The sequence below is a fragment of the Zingiber officinale genome, chromosome 6A (genome assembly GCF_018446385.1).
Source record: "Zingiber officinale cultivar Zhangliang chromosome 6A, Zo_v1.1, whole genome shotgun sequence".
Lineage (NCBI taxonomy): Eukaryota > Viridiplantae > Streptophyta > Magnoliopsida > Zingiberales > Zingiberaceae > Zingiber > Zingiber officinale.
Window position 1 is genome coordinate 67,981,879 of NC_055997.1, and position 12,511 is coordinate 67,994,389.

A 12,511-nucleotide genomic window follows, 5' to 3' on the forward strand; every position below is an offset into this window, starting at 1 on the left:
TTGGAGCATGTTTTGAGGGGGAAGTTCTGCTGGTGCAATATTCCAAAGGTCAAGGTTGACCAAGTTGATTGAGCTTGGACTAAGTCAAGCTCGAGTCTTGATGTTTGGATTTCGATGTTTAATAATATATATAGACAAGACATGGAGATTGCAGGTGCAATTGTTCATGTGGTGAGATTGTGAAGGAGAGTCAAGTAGGTCAAGGTTGACTGGATACTTGTCTGGAAAATCCTGGTGAGTGAAGCCTGGTGAAAGTCCTAACTGGGAGGTTAGGTAGAAGGAAAGTCCTAGTGAGTGAAGCTAGGTGAAAGTCCCGGTGAGTGAAGTCGGGTAGCTGGAAAGTCCTGGTGAGTGAAGCTAGGTGAAAGACCTAGTGAGTGAAGCTAGGCAGATTAAAAGTTCTGGTGAGTGAAGCCAGACAAATGAGAAGTCCTGGTGAGTGAAGCCAGGCAGATTGAAAGTCCTGGTAAGTGGAGCCAAGCAATTAAGAAAAGTCCAAGTAGGTCAAAGGTTTGACCGGATACTTGGCACGAGGAGGAAAAGTCCAAGTAGGTCAAAGGGATTGACCGGATACTTGGCATGAAGAAAAGTCCAAGTGGGTCAAAGGGATTGACCGGACACTTGGTGAGCGAGTTCTAGTAGGTCAAGGGTGACCGAATGCTAGGCATGATGTACCAACAGGTCATAGGTGACCGGATGTTGGTTTAGGGAGCTTTTGGACTTGATTTTGGGCAAAATCAAGGAGCTGGATCGATCAGCCGATCGATTGGCTCATGCCCAATCGATTGGCCGATCGATTGGGTGAGTCCTCGCGACAAGCTTCCTCCCAATCGATCGGTGGATCGATTGGGAGAGGCTCGCAATCGCACGGAACAGCACTGGATCGATCAGCCGATCGATCCAAAGCTCCCAATCAATCGGACGCTCGATTGGGAGGTGCGATTCTGCGCGATAAACCCTAGATCGATCGGTCGATCGATCCAGGCAATTCCTGAGAGCACAGAGGCACTCTGGATCGATCGACCGATTGATCCAAAGCCTCCCCGATCGATTGGGAGCAATTCAATCAATTGGGATTTGACCATTAGCGCAGGATATAGCTGTTGGCGAGCGTTTCTCTCGGACATCTCACGGCTTCCACTTCTGATCTTCACCGCATCTCCATAGCATCTCTCTCAGGTTCAGATCGCCAGTTCTTGAAGGTTCTTGGAGGCTTGTGCTGGTGCACATCCAAGTCAAGAGGTGAGAAAGAAGTTAGGGTTAGGGTTTTGTGTGCAAACTTGTAAGCTTTTACTTGTATTTTGTTTACCCTTTCTTTCTTCTTGTACTGAGAGCTTGTAAGGCTTCTCCGCCTTCGGTAGTTATCATAAAGGAGAGTTTTCATAGTGGAGGGTGCGTGAGTGTATGGATCCTTGGACTAGTCACCTCTTCGTGAGGTGGATACCAAGTAAATCCTTTGTGTTAGCGTTGTATGTTTTGTTTCTTGTATTTCCGCTGCATATCATTGAAGAAACAAGCAATGAAAAGCACGAGGAGTGTGACGAGCTATTCACCCCCCTCTAGCTGCATATTTGGTCCCAACAAGTGGTATCAGAGTAAGGTTGCTCTTCACCAGAATCATCGCCGGAAAGGGAAAAGAGCTAAAGGGTGTAGAAGTTGGAACAAATTCTATCAAGTCAAAGACTTCATCATCAAGCTCAACTTCAAATGGAATTCCAAGATGGTCTTGGATTCGATACAAGGGTGCCTCCACCATTCACAATGATGAGCTTCGATCTTTAGAGATCAAGGATCGAGAATTTCTTGATGGTGGAAATAGAGCAATGGTTTGCTCTAATGGAAGGCTTCGAAGCTACAAAGAATTCAAAGGGCAAAATTCTCAAGAGGAACAAGTGGAGCCAAGACCAAATTCAAAGATGTGAGGCCAATGACAAAGTGACCAAGCTTTTGGTCAATTTATTGCCGAGCAACATCTTGGAGCAAATTGGAGATTTTGAAGATGCCAAAAAGCTATGGAGCAAATTGGCCAAGATTCATGAGATCCCCTCCACTGTACCAAATCAAGAGGAATCCAAAGAGGGTGACTCACTGGATCAAAATCAAGAGGACTCCGAAGTTGAGAGATGCTCAACTTCCGAAGATGAAGAAGTCCAAGAAGCCTCATCTTCAAAGGAGTACAATGAAAAGGGCAAAGAGGGATCATACTCTTTGTTTCATATACAATATAAGGAGGAAGAAGCCTCCACCTCTAGGATTGAGGGGGAGCGACATTCGGTGACACCGGATCAAGAAGAAGGAGAAGTCTCCACATCCGGGTCAAGAGAAGAAGAGGATGAAGAAGCTTCTATCTCCATAAGTCGAGTCAAATCTATTGGAGGAGCATCACTATTGGAACAAGAGGAAGTTTCTACATCCGAATCAAAAGGAGAAGATGTCATCCCTACACATGAAGGTATAAACGTTTAAATTAAAAATAAAAATCATATTATATGTTTTGAGTGTAGGGAACATGGGCACTACAAGAGCAAGTGCCCCAAGTTGGCCAAGAAGAAGGGCCAAGTGGCACCAAAGGGCAAGGTGAAGCCCAAGGAGACCGTCCCCACAACAAAGAAGAGCAAGGAGCACATTGTGTATTTTTCTTGCAATCAAAAGGGACATTATCGGAGTCAATGTCCCAAGGGGAGGACAGCGGTCAAGGCTCAAGGAGGAAGCACAACTCAAGGGGGAGCCTCCAAGGTAAAACGAAAGGTATCATTTGTTGAGCCTACTCCTTTAAATAATGGTAAGAAGCATGACAATTCTAATTTTTATCATTTTAATGCTATTTACCATAGAAATAGGAAGCATGATAGCATTAAGGAAAAACATGTAGCTTTTCACGCTAAAACTACCACACCTAGGGTTAGGAAGGTAGATGAAAATCTAGGCAAGAAAACAAAGAATTTTAGTTATGTGTCTAGAAACAAAAATGCTCGTGGATTTAATGAAAACCCAAAAACGAAGGATTTAATGGTGGAAAATCAAGTCTTGAGGTCAAGACTTGATAAATTAGAAAAGATCCTAAAAAAGATGAAAAATATCCTAAAAGGGCAAAATGAGCATAACCTAGGTTTAGGACAACAAAAGTCATCCAATGGTCATAGAGGTTTGGGATACAAACCAAAGGCTAAGAAGGATGTAATTTCTTACCATAGGATTCCATATAGTTATGGAACCAACCCTACGTCAATTGGTCAAGTCAAAAATACTAGGGAGGTTATCCCTAAGAGCATTTTTACAACAAATGTGACTAAGACTTCGAAGAAGTCCAAGAAAGTCACAAAGAAGGTCACAAGGGAAGAAATCCCTAGAGTTGATCTAGAAAATGTGACCCAGGCTTCTAAGAAGCTTAACAAGGTTACTAGGAAGGTATTTAGGGAAGTTATCCCTAATGAATACCTAGAGCATCCAAGGAGCACCAATAGGTTTTGGATTCCTAGGAGCATTTTCTCTACCCCTTAGATGGGTGAGAGAGTGTCAACCTAAATTGAAAGGGTAGCTAACCCAATCATGATAAAGTTGGCACTTTAAGAGCATTTTCAAGGTTACTATTAACCTTTGAAAATGATAGTAACCTTGAAAATGAAGTGCATTTTCATTTACTCTTGGAAAGAGTAAGATGTGTCATAATGTGAGAAATTTAAAATTTTATAATTAGTTTGGCACATTTTGAAAAATCATAAGAACTACCAAGTTGGGATTGTGGTATGTTCTTAGAGAAGTTAAAGGAAAATCTAAGCCTTATTTCAATTTGTTACTCTTTAAAAGAGTAATTTGTGTCAAAAATTTGAGGAATTTGCTTAATTTAAATTGGCACAAATTAGGAAAAGCAAAAGAAATGTCAAAATTAGATTTTGGCATTTCTTGGGACTTTTTGGGCAATCTAGGGTTAAATTTTAATTTAGCTAAGGGTTAAGGATACTTAGAGAGTTATTCTAGGTATTTTACTTATGTTAATTTTCCATGCTTTGTTTGCCCATCATATGTCATGACATCATATTTATTTTTGCATCCATGTTTTATTATGAAAAACACAAAAATATCATGTCATGTCATACATACATCATGTAGTTCTAGGAAATTTTCTTTTGAAAATTATTTATCTTTGATGTATGTCATAACATTATCATGCATTAGTTTATTCCTTGCAATTAAGGACTAATGACATTTATTAACAAGTAACATCCTTGATGGATGTTCATAACCTCAAAATGCCTAGGTGGATATGCATGATCCCTAGATTAGGGCAAAACTAAACTTTACATCTCACAAAAGAACTATAAGGTGACTTGTATGTGTTTTAGTGCACATTAAATACAAGTGAGATGTTAGGATGATGAACAAAACTCAAGATGTTGATTTAGTGCATTCTTTTGTGTTTTAGGTTCATCAAAACAAATAGTTATATGTTTTCCAATCATTGGGAAAGCTAATGTACAAGTCATGTGCATTGAGCCCAAAGAACATGGTTGGATATTGGTTTTGAAAATCATTTTAAAATGCTTTTGGAAAACCTTGATGAAGACTATCTTTAGATAGTAATCATCATTGAAAAGTTAGACACAAACTAGAAGAATACACTAAAGTTTTTATAAGTTTTCAAGTTTGTGTAAATCTTGGAAAATAGAAAGTATTTTCAAAGAAAACTATTTTTCCTTGATGATATATACTCTAAGGATTGTCTACATGAATTTTTATGATTTTTGGAATTTTATAGAATTTTCTAGGGGTTTCTGAAATTCACTGAAATTGAATTTCAGTTTTTCAGTGCTTCAATCGATCACCCGATCAATTGAAGTGCCTCAATCTATCGGGCGATCGATTGAGAGCAAGCTTCTCGCGAACAGAAGCTTCCTGGATCGATCCACCGGTCGATCCAGCCCTCCTGAATCGATCAGTGGATCGATTCAAGTAGGTTCAATCGATTGGGAACCAACTCCAATCGATTGGGAATGCTGATTTTGGCTGGTAAAACCTGATTTCAGTATTTTGGACCATCTTTAGTCTAAGTAACCACTCCAAACCCCTCAAAACATATTTATACACATTTAAGGGGAGTTTTCATGATAAAAACAAGGATGGATTGGTTAAGGAAGACTAAGTCGAAGTTTAGGTTGAGGTTTGGTTTCATTATTGAATTTATGAACTTCAAAACTTCTAATTTTGGGTTTCCTAAAGGTTTAGGAATTCCAAGTCATTGTTGGTGCAATGATAGAAGTTTCGTGCATGTCTTTAGGGGGAGTTACTCTTTAAGGACATGAAAAATACTTTTCATACACCTTGGAAGGTGGTTAACCTTCTTTCACGGAAATGCTCAAGGTTGAGCATATGAAAATAATGGAGAGTGGATATCTTCGTTATTCAAGGGGTGACTGCTCAAGGATGAGCATTTAATGATAGCGAAGGGTATGAGACCTTTGTTATCGGGTTGTGAGCAATAAGTGAAGTTGTGAACAACGTTAGGTAACTCTTCAGGGGGAGAGTTTGCTTATTTTAAAGTGTGCCAATAGGGGGAGAATGAAAGGGTTTAAGTTAGACCTTCATTATCTAAGAGGGAGTTTGCCCTCTTAGCGGGAGAGTGAAAGGGTTTAAGTTAGGCCTTCGTTATCTAAGAGGGAGTTTACCCTCTTAGGGGGACAACGTAGGGTTTAACTTACGCCTTCATTACCTAGTGGCATGAAGGGAGTTGAGGCTATGGGATTAGCCTAACTTAAATGTGGTATTGTCAAACATAAAAAAGGGAGAGATTGTTGGTGCAATATTCCTCAGGTCAAGGTTGACCAAGTTGACTGAGCTTGGACTAAGTCAAGCTCGAGTCTTGATGTTTGGATTTCGATGTTTGACAATACATATAGACAAGACATGGAGATTGCAGGTGCAATTGTTCATGTGGTGAGATTGTGAAGGAGAGTCAAGTAGGTCAAGGTTGACTGGATACTTGACTGGAAAATCCTGGTGAGTGAAACCAGGTGAAAGTCCTAACTGGGAGGTTAGGCAGAAGGAAAGTCCTAGTGAGTGAAGCTAGGTGAAAGTCCAGGTGAGTGAAGTCGGACAGTTAAAAAGTCCTGGTGAGTGAAGCCAGGTGAAAGACCTAGTGAGTGAAGCTAGACAGATTGAAAGTTCTGGTGAGTGAAGCCAGGCAAATGAGAAGTCCTGGTGAGTGAAGCCAAGCAGATTGAAAGTCCTGGTAAGTGAAGCCAGGCAATTAAGAAAAGTCCAAGTAGGTCAAAGGTTTGACCGGATACTTGGCACGAGGAGGAAAAGTCCAAGTAGGTCAAAGGGATTGACCAGATACTTGGCATGAAGAAAAGTCCAAGTGGGTCAAAGGGATTGATCGGACACTTGGCGAGCGAGTTTAGAGGGCCAAGCAGGTCAAGGGTGTCACGCCCCAGGTAGTCCCTGTCCGAAGAAATTTCGGCAGCATCTCCCCTGTACGGCGGACAATATGAATCTCAGTATACATATATCTATGCCTCGGCCACACTCGGCCGGAACAATACAGTACAAATAAGAAACAAACCACGCAGTTTATATCAATATTCCACACAGCTCAACATATACTCAATCCACGCAGTTTAATAAGGAAGAACGATATAAAACCAACAAAGATATACGTACACATCATACTCCACTACAACGAAGAAAACAAATCCACGAAGTAGTGTGAAAATCTGCAGCGGAAAACAAAAGCAGCAAACCCAAAGGTTCGACATAAAGTCCACAATACAAACCCACAATACCAGTATATAAGATGCAAAAGCAGAATAAATCCGACAAAGAAAATCCTCGCTGAATGGGGCTAACGATGGAATATCTCCCGACGGCCTCAACCCGAAAAATAATAATAACGGGTGAGTTCAAAGTACTCAACAGTAATCCAATAGATATATCACTATAATTCTTACTTTAATTTGTTTTACGTTTACGATCAATAAAAGATTTTTTAACGATCGAGATTCACCCTCCTCACTTATCTATCACGATCCAACATTTTGAACCATATCATTCCGAACCCTAATCAAGCCTAGATAATGGAAGTAGACGCACGTGGATATTCAATTCTTGGTACAATAATAAACATACAGATAAAGATAGAGATATGAATATGACAAACAACTAATCTATATTCTAAAAATAAATAAATTGATTTTATATAAAATGAAAGTAAAAGTAAAATTAGATAAATATTGCATTCGCAAATCTATCCCACTTAATTCTCCTTTCACAATAGTGATCGGACTAGGGCCGTAATTATTTGTAGCTGAACAATTAACAAGGGAGCGCCACGCCTCATCTCCGACACAACGACGGGAGGGACCCCGCTACCACGCCTATCACACTACCCATGAGTGGAGCCTCAATGAGCACCACCGGCAACCTACACACCACAGGTGTGCCACTACCCACGAGTGGTCACGCGCGCAGTCAACGTAGGACGAGCTCAACAATAATGGAGTCGTTAATCGCCCAAGATGCAATCATGCGATATGGTGCGTGCGACAATATATCATACCGAACATATCCTATATGTAGATGCCAAACAGACAAACACATATATAACGATGATAATAAACAGCATAAATCCAAAGACATCACATATAACAATGATGTAAGTATCATGAATCCAAGAGCATGTATCACACATGTAAAGCAACTAATCCAGTAGAGTAGAGCACTATAGATATGCATCTCTATGATCATATATACACATGGCAAGAGATATAATACCCAATCCTGAAGTAAAGCAACTAGCAGATGAAACATGTGATAGGTATCAACTAGCTAAAACCAGGGAAGAAATGATCTACTATCTACCACTAGTAAATATATATAGGCTACACATATCATAAGACATTATCAAAAGATAAGTCAAAGGGTACCCGCCTCAAGTAGAAGATACAATCCAAATCCGAAGTCAACGTCGAGACGCCTGTCTCGAATCAAATCCTGCGTCAAACAATATATATATTTTATTTAGCTAAATTCAAATGAAATAGCTAAATAAAATTCCCAAAACTAAATTAGGGCAAAACCCTAATCAACAATTAGATTAGAAATATAAACTTAATTTAAATCCAATAGTTGACTAGGGTTAATTGTCTTAACCCTTATCATTCCATTAGATTAAATCTAAGCAATTATATCTAATCATAACACGTATCACCATTTAAATTAAATCTAACAGTTAATTAGGGTTAATTACCCTAACCCTAATTACCCTATTAGATTAATTCAACCAATTATATCTAATCACCATCAACTAACCAATTACTCTTAACCTAATCCATATGATCTACATCCAAGATCAATTACCTATATTCAACTAATAATATACTAACATATCATCTCCAATTAATTCCTAATCCAATACAGCATGTATCAACTACCTCTACACGTACCTCAATTCAGCCACTGCTCTTGTTCCGTAGCCAAAAAGAAGCTGCTGGAAGGAGTGCTACCGGAACAAGGATAACCCCACAGCACAGAACGAACCTCCCTCCCAATTCCAGTTGCTGGAATACAAAGTGATCTGCTGGAACTAGGGGAAATTGCAGGTGGGAATGTTAACAGAACCAAGAGCAAGAAATCTCACAGAACCACCTACTGGATTCCTCTCCACTTACCTCAATCCCAGTTGCTGTTGCTGCTGGATGGTTTACTGCCAGACGTGAGGTGAGTAGCTACTGGATCAAGAACATCACAGAACTGACCTTCACTGATCAATCGGCTCAAGAAGGAGAAAGCAGTGATCAAGCAAAACTTTCTAGCCTCTGCCCGATAGCTCAAGAGCCCATCATCTTCAACCAAAACCTAAAACCAACCACAAGAAGATGACCAATCTGATCCGGGAAAGAATCCAGCACAAGAATAGTTAAATTCCAAAAGGATAACCCTAATCTAGCTAAACCCTTGAATATACAAGGATCCAGTGATGAATCAAGAGGCAATTCGGGAAGAGGGGTTTTCGGTTAAGGCTAGCTTACCCACGCCAGCGATCAAGTGGCACAAAATCCGGACCAGAGCACCTCTCCAAGCTTCGGTGGACGATTGGCTGGGAAACAATGCGAGTCTTGCTCCTCACCGTGCCCTAGCCACCAAGGAGTCGCCGATGATCAGCGCAAGAAGCCACCGAAATAGAGATCCCTCGGCCAGATCCAGCTTGTCTTCCTCAGCACCGTCGAGATCTGGCGACGAGCTCCTCAGGATCGGCGATGAAGGCAAGAGAAACCGAGAGAGATCGGAGCCAGAGGAAAGAAGAAGGAAGAACTCGGCGTCGGGGGAGGAAGAAAGGTCGGGATCACAAGGGTTCGGGTGAGGAGAGGGTTGGGGTCGCCGTTGAGTTGGGGAAAGAAAAATAAAAGGAAAATGTTTTATAAATAAAACATTTCCTCAATTAAACGGGTATCCCAAATAGGTTTAATCCGAACACAAAATTGATCCCCTCAAAACTCGTCGTACGAGCTCCGAAAAATTCCCAGAAAATTCCTAAAAATTCCGGAAAAATTCTATAAGGCTATTTCTCAAATAACCCTATTAATTCAATTTTCCGAGATCTTACATCCTCCCCTACTAATAAAAATTTGGTCCCCAAATTTCGCTATAACCAACAGCCAACAGTATAATATAACCAAACAGTATAAATGCTGAAAGAAACTCTAACCCACATACCTCAAGTAAAGAGATGAGGGTATCGGGCTCGAATCGTATCCTCCAGCTCCCAAGTAGCCTCCTCGGAAGAATGATGCTGCCATCCGACTTTAACCAGTCGGACAGTCTTGTTCCGCAGCTGACGCTCTCTATGGTCCAGAATCCGCACCGGAACCTCCTCGTAAGTAACATCAGACTGAATAGGAACAGATATATCTGACAGAACATGTGCCGGATCGGATATGTATCTCCTCAGCATAAATACATGGAATACATCGTGAATGCCAGCTAGAGATGGTGGTAGCGCCAGACGGTAAGCTACTGCTCCAATCCTCTCCAAGATCTGGAATGGTCCAATATATCGGGGAGCTAGCTTACCTCGGAGACCAAATCTCTTCACCCCTTTCGTGGGTGAAACTCTAAGAAATACATGATCACCAATGGAGAACTCCAGGGGTCTCCGCCACTGATCAGCATAACTCTTCTGACGGTCCTGAGCCTCTGACATCCTCCGTCTGATAGTACGAATCAACTCTGCATCCTGCTGAGCTCTCTGAGGTCCTATCAACTGGGCCTCCCCAACCTCTTCCCAGAGGGTGGGTGTCCGACAAGGCCTACCATACAACGCCTCAAACGGTGCCATCTGAATAGCCGAATGATAGATGTTGTTGTAGGCGAACTCCACTAATGGCAGGTGGTCCTCCCAACTGCCTCCGAAATCCATAACGCAAGACCTCAGCAAGTCCTCCAAAGTCTGAATGGTCCGCTCTGACTGTCCATCTGTCTGCGGATGGAATGCCGTACTGAAACGGAGCTGTGTGCCCAAGGCCTGCTGCAGACTCTGCCAGAATCGGGACGTGAACCGTGGGTCTCTATCTGATATGATGCTCAAAGGAACACCATGTAATCTAATAATCTCACGACAGTATAACTCTGCTAATCGATCCAGAGAATCAGTCTTCCGGATCGCTAAAAATCGATCAACGATTACCCAAATCGCATCATGGCCTCGTCGAGTCCTAGGCAAACCAACCACGAAGTCCATAGTAATGTGCTCCCACTTCCACTCGGGAATAGGGATCCTCTGAAGTAATCCAGCAGGTCTCTGGTGCTCGGCCTTCACCTGCTGACAGACAAGACATCTAGCTACAAAATCTGCGATGTCTTTCTTCATACCGTTCCACCAATAGGAACGCCTCAAATCACGATACATACGGGTCCCACCTGGGTGGATAGCAAATCTAGATCGATGAGCCTCCTGAAGTAACTCCTCCATGACCGGGTGAGACTGAGGTACACATAATCTGCCTCGGAAATAAACAATCCCCTCATCGTCTCGTGTAAACTCAGTCTGCTGTCCGGAAGCTATCTGGCTGCTAATGAACTGTAAATGCTGATCTCCGGCCTGGGCCTCTCGAATCCTCATCCTGATCGACGACTGAGCAACCATGGTAACAAGAATACCCTGCTCTGTCCGATCAAGTCCGTGACTAAAACTCGGTGACAAGCTAAAGTCCCTCTGGACTTCCTGCTCAGTGCATCAGCAACCACATTAGCTTTACCCGGATGGTAGCTAATAGTACAATCATAATCCTTCAGGAACTCCATCCATCTCCTCTGTCGGAGATTGAGTTCCTTCTGGGTGAAAATATATTTGAGACTCTTATGATCAGTAAGAATCTCAAAAGTAATACCATAAAGATGATGTCGCCAAATCTTCAAAGCAAAGATAATAGCGGCTAGCTCTAAATCATGTACTGGGTAGTTCTTCTCATGCTCCTTCAACTGACGAGAAGCATAGGAGACTACCCTACCGTGCTGCATCAAAACAGCGCCCAAGCCCTGAAGAGATACTTGGCACGAGGAGGAAAAGTCCAAGTAGGTCAAAGGTTTGACCGGATACTTGGCACGAGGAGGAAAAGTCCAAGTAGGTCAAAGGGATTGACCAGATACTTGGCATGAAGAAAAGTCCAAGTGGGTCAAAGGGATTGATCGGACACTTGGCGAGCGAGTTTAGAGGGCCAAGCAGGTCAAGGGTGACCGGATGCTAGGCATGATGTACCAACAGGTCATAGGTAACCGGATGTTGGTTTAGAGGGCTTTTGGACTTGATTTTGGGCAAAATCAAGGAGCTAGATCTATCAGCCGATCGATTGGCTCATGCCCAATCGATCGGCCGATCGATTGGGTGAGTCCTCGTAACAAACTTCCTCCCAATCAATTGGTGGATCGATTGGGAGAGGCTCGTAATCACACAGAACAGCGCTGGATCGATCAATCGATCGATCCAAAGCTCCAATCGATCGGGCGATTGATTTGGAGTTGCGATTCTGCGCGATAAGCCCTGGATCGATCGGCCGATCGATCCAGGCAATTCCCTAGAGCACAGAGGAGCTTTGGATCGATTGACCGATCGATCCAAAGCCTCCCCGATCGATTAGGAGCAATCCAATCGATTGGGATTTGACCGTTGGCGTAGGATATAGCTGTTGGCAAGCGTTTCTCTCGGACATCTCACGACTTCCACTTCTGATCTTCACCGCATCTCCACAACATCTCTCTCAGGTTCAGATTGCCAGTTCTTGAAGGTTCTTGGAGGCTTGTGCTGGTTCACATCCAAGTCAAGAGGCGAGAAAGAAGTTAGGGTTAGGGTTTTGTGTGCAAACTTGTAAGCTTTTGCTTCTATTTTGTTTACCCTTTCTTTCTTCTTGTACGGAGAGCTTATAAGGCTTCTCCGCCTTCGGTAGTTACTGTAAAGGAGAGTTTTCATAGTGGAGGGTGCGTGAGTGTGTGGATCCTTGGACTAGTCGCCTCTTCGTGAGGT

General features: G+C 42.4%; 1 long non-coding RNA gene across 1 annotated transcript; it reads right to left on the reverse strand.

Moving 5' to 3' along the window:
* Positions 1 to 7,925: 7,925 nt before the first annotated feature.
* On the reverse strand, positions 7,926 to 9,380 carry LOC121994033. The gene is made up of 4 exons (XR_006115550.1): positions 9,024 to 9,380; positions 8,664 to 8,850; positions 8,439 to 8,578; positions 7,926 to 7,986 (listed from the first exon to the last, which is right to left on the reverse strand). It is a non-coding gene; the product is annotated as an uncharacterized LOC121994033 (long non-coding RNA).
* Positions 9,381 to 12,511: the final 3,131 nt, after the last annotated feature.